Source organism: Protomyctophum parallelum (assembly GCF_964188405.1).
Source record: "Protomyctophum parallelum genome assembly, chromosome: 10".
Lineage (NCBI taxonomy): Eukaryota > Metazoa > Chordata > Actinopteri > Myctophiformes > Myctophidae > Protomyctophum > Protomyctophum parallelum.
The window spans coordinates 10,848,329-10,853,328 of NC_139704.1; positions in this window are offsets into that span (position 1 = coordinate 10,848,329).

Consider the following 5,000-nt stretch of genomic DNA (forward strand, 5'->3'; position numbering starts at 1 on the left):
TTAATTACAGCCTCACTGTGTAGCGTGTACCCAGAGAGACGGTACTTTGACCTCAGCTGTATGTGTGTTAGGGATTCTGCGCCCCCATGTGGTCGTAATCAGCGGTACCAGTTGCCAAACTGTGTAGTGTAGTAGTGACTCTAGTCTACCTTTCAATGAATTCAGCGGGTAATGACCGCCACCTAGTGGCAATTGTAGTAATGACAACCAAATTCTAGTCCACAACTGTGTGTGTGTGTGTGTTGTGTGTGTGTGGTGTGTGTGTGTGTGTGTGTGGTGTGTGTGTGTGTGTGTGTGTGTGTGTGTGTGTGTGTGTGTGTGTGTGTGTGTGTGTGTTGTGTGTGTGTGTGTGTGCGTGCGTGCGTGCGTGCGTGCGTGCGTGCGTGCGTGCGTGCGTGCGTGCGTGCGTGCGTGTGTGTGTGGTGTGTGTGTTTGTGTGTGTGTGTGTGTGTGGTGTGTGTGTGGTTGTGTTGCGCGTGCGTGCGTGCGTGCGAGAGGAAGGAGGCATGGCATGCTTGTGATTCCGGTGGACAAAAAAAAGTAGTATTTGTGACGCACGCGCATACACACACACACACACACACACACACACACAAACACACACCACACACGCACGCACACACACACACACGACAGACACCACACACACACACACACCACACACACACCACACACACACACACACCACACACACACACACACACACATACACACACACACACACACACACACACACACCACACACCACACACCACACTGTGTGCTGTCACACTGTGCTGACAAGTGCCATTTAAGAAGCAGCTCTCTCTATCTCTCTGACTTATGGACCTGTCTGCAGTAATGGTCTGTCAGACACCCTCTCTCTTCCTCCTTCCCGAGCTCCCTCGTCCTCCGTCCACCGTCCACCCTCCCCTCTCTCTCTCTCTCTCTCTCTCTCTCTCTTCTCTCTCTCCTCTCTCTCTCTCTCTCTCTCTCTCTCTCTCTCTCTCTCTCTCTCTCTCTCTCTCTCTCTCTCTGTGTTATTCTCTCCCCTGGCCTCCTTATTCCATGATGGAATGAATGTTTTTGACTCTCAGTCAGCTGTTAAGAAGAAAACGAGAACTTCCCAGACTCACAACAGCCTAAATGTCTGTGAACAACAGTTATATTTGTTTAATGACACTCAGGATTCCAAGTTGCTCTTCTGATGTCTTCAGTTATAAAAATCACACCCTGACCCGGTGTGAAGTGAGGGCGCTATTATTAAAGTATACTCATGTTGATTAGGTGATGTAATGGTGATGTAAAACAAACGGTGCCAACCAAACATTAAATGACATTAACAATAAGAGACAATAAGACCTAATGAGTTACAAAATGACGTAAGTTTTTCCTTCATTGTCAATGGCGTTCATTAAACAAACATTGAACTAAAGACAAACATTAAACCTGTATAAATAGGCCCTGAAAAATTGATGGTGAAGCGTTAACTGAAGAGTTGGGAAACATTGATGTTGATTTGAGTTTAGTCTTAGTCAAAATGTTATTGCATTGTGAACCACTAGAGGGCACATTGTCACTATAGTCTTACAGTGGTCCATGTATAAAGCTGCCCATTCTTCTTCTTTATGTCCACATGTTACAAAATAAATGCTGCAAAATCCAGACTGATGTTGAACTCTTTTCACTCTGTGTACTTTGTAGAAAAGTAGTGTTCCTCTGTTTGTCCTCCAGTTTAATTTAATTGTTTAATTGCTCAATGCAAATATGTTGCACATACAGAACAGTACAGGCAAACCTGCTTAACAGAATGGGGTTTCAATCAAACAAACCAGTTCATACACTTCATCATATACGCAGTTATTATATGTTTGATTACTTTATACATTTCCGTCACTTAAATAGAATATTTTCTTTAGTTTAGTTGAGAATTTCATGGATAGAATGAAACGAATGGAATGAGGATGTTGCGGTGTGATACACAGTAAGTGTAACCCTGAGCATGGCAGTGAACTTTTAGGATTTTGCAGGATGTAGTGATTTGCTTTAATGGAGGTAGCAGTTAGTTGTATCTTTTCTTTCAATTTTGAACAAGACAAGTATAAGCTCCTGTGTTGTTTATGAATATGTCTCAGCTACATTTCATAATTCTTCCCTTTGATCAATAAATTATTAATATTGATGTACAGTATAACCCTCTGACAGACGGTGGGTAACTTTAGTTGTGTTAATGAAAAATGAGACATTTTTGTGTATCAATCAGTTTCAGAAGGCTCTGTTAGGAAATCTGAGCTGTAGATGTTACGGCTGTCATTTAAATACATATGATTTGACAGGTGATTGATTGGAGAGGATTTGTAATATTCCATCCATATAGATATTTCATCCATAGATGACATTATTAACATCTATCATCCATAGATGAAACAATGCATAATAATTGCATATAAATACCAGAAGCGGCCTCGCCCTAAAGGACGAGGTCGCGTGCACGCATCCGCCCGAGTGACGGCAGATGGCAGACTGCTGGGCGAGCGCTGGCGCTTTGGCATGCGGGGTCAGATCAACATTTGGAATGAATTATGTACTGGCCATATATGGAGCATGTCTTGAGTGTACAAGGTTTGATGAGGTCAGATCAACATATGGAATGTCAGAACAGGAAGGACAGGTGGGGGAGGGTCAACATATTGGTCAACTCCATATATGGAGATCTAAGGGTTTGGGGTCAGATATAGAGTTGCTGGCTGGCTCGATATATGCAGATGTAGGTGATGATCCAGTCTTCTCCATGTATGGTTATCCAGGGTTAGATGAGGTCAGTGTTGTGATATGGTGGCGTGACATGTCACGAGGTGTGACCATAAATGGAGGTGTGATGTCACAAGGCGTGACCATATATGGAGGCATGATGTCAAGAGGTGTGACCATATATGGAGGTGTGATGTCACGAGACGTGACCATATATGGAGGTGTGACACACTGACGATGAAATGCTCGATTTCATAGTAACTGCAACCTTTGGTCGCAACAATTATCATTATATCCATATCTGTAATTCTGTACATGAATACATATTTGTGTATGCTTGCTTGTCTGCATGTGTGAGGTAATGTATGCATACTGTCTCAGCATGTGTACGGTATATATAAGCATGCAGTATTATTCTGTTAAAATAAAATAAATATGCATTGGTATCATGTATAATTCAGTTACAATGTATTGATAGTAACAATTTTCATTAAAAACCTGTTTAATTGCTTTGTGTGGGCTTTGATGTGACAAAGAAGTAGATTCTTTGTCACATCAAAGACGTGTGTGACAAAGTAGATTCCATGATGCACCCGTCAATTTGACATGCAGAATAAAGTATTTTTTCATGCTGATTCTAAACTGAATTTCTAGCTCTCAGAGTTAAATAAACACTAAGGATTTACTGTACATGCATGGTTTCACAGTTTCTCTTGAAGCGGTGATAGTTTATATAATTGTTGCAGTAAATTATTTTTATTTTACTTTTTTACTGTATAAACCACCAATGCTGGCAGAAATGGGACAGTGGGGGGAGTTGTTTAATGTTATGTTCTGCTGGGGCCTGGTGAGGTAGATGTTTGTAGGGCCCTTAAGGCCTGAAGTGCTGTTTAGAGCAGCGGTTCCCAAACGTATTAGCTGGAGACCCAGAAGAGAAATTTGATGTCTCCCTCCCGGGTCCCAAAAGTGGCCCGCGGGAGACATACATTTTTATTTATATTTCTTTATTGCATTTATTTTATTCAAGAAATTAATTAGAGAAATGTTAGAAATAGTTTTTGTTCGACACATTGTTAGCTCGCAGATCTGCTATTTTTGACGAATGTCCCCCCCCCTAGAATATGGATGCTGAGGTTCAAGTTGTCTAATGTCATGTGATGATCGGGCTCCGGCGAGGTAGATGTATGCAGGGCCCTTAAGGTTTGAAGTACTGTTTAGATGGACCACTTGTGCCGTGTCCGCGGTGTGGTGTAAACTGAGTTCAACGTTGAGTCAGGTCTACTGACTCCCCTAACCCAAACCAGTGAGTCACACACAGAGGAGGACCACTATTTATTCACTGTGTACCTCGTAACCATGGAGGAGCAACCACGGGAGAGGAGGAGATGTGGGGGCAGGAGACTGTGTGTGTGTGTGTGTGTGTGTGTGTGTGTGTGTGTGTGTGTGTGTGTGTGTGTGTGTGTGTGTGTGTGTGTGTGTGTGTGTGCACTGTGCAGGCATAGCTGTGCTCTGTCTCCATCTGTCAGGTGCTCTGACACAGAGATCTATCTTGCAGTGGGCAGGAGAGGGGGAAGACAGAGAGAGAGAGAGAAAAAGAACGAGAGGACAGTAATTAAACCTCTTGGTGGATGGGATATTACTCCACTGCCAGACGACTCTCTGTGTGTGTGTGTGTGTGTGTGTGTGCGTGCGTGCGTGCGTGCGTGCGTGCGTGCGTGCGTGCGTGCGTGCGTGCGTGCGTGCGTGCGTGCATGTGCGTGCGTGCGTGCGTGCGTGTGTTTGTGTATTTGCATATGCGTGCGTATCTCTCTGTGCCATCTGTGTGTCTATGTCTGTATTTGTGTGTGTGTGCGCGCGTGTGTGTGCATGTGTGTGCATTTAGGTGTCTGATGATGATACTTTATTGTCGACGCATGCGTGTTTGTTGTGGATGCGCGCGCGCGTGTGTGTGTGTGTGTGTGTGTGTGTGTGTGTGTGACACCTTTATTGTCAGCAGGCGGATTCAATATGTGGTCCTGGAGGCTAGACCTGGCTGACAACACAACGTCTTCATTTCCAACAGGGGAGCCTCTCTCTCAACTATCTGTGTGCTCTCTCTCTCTCTCTCTCTCTCTCTGTCTCTGTCTTTGTCTCTGTCTCTCTCTCCCTCCTTTCTCTCTCTCTCTCTCTCTCTCTCTCTCTCTCTCTCTCTCTCTCTCTCTCTCTCTCTCTCTCTCCCTTTCTCCATCAACACACCATCATCACCCCTAAACTCAATCACAGAACAACTA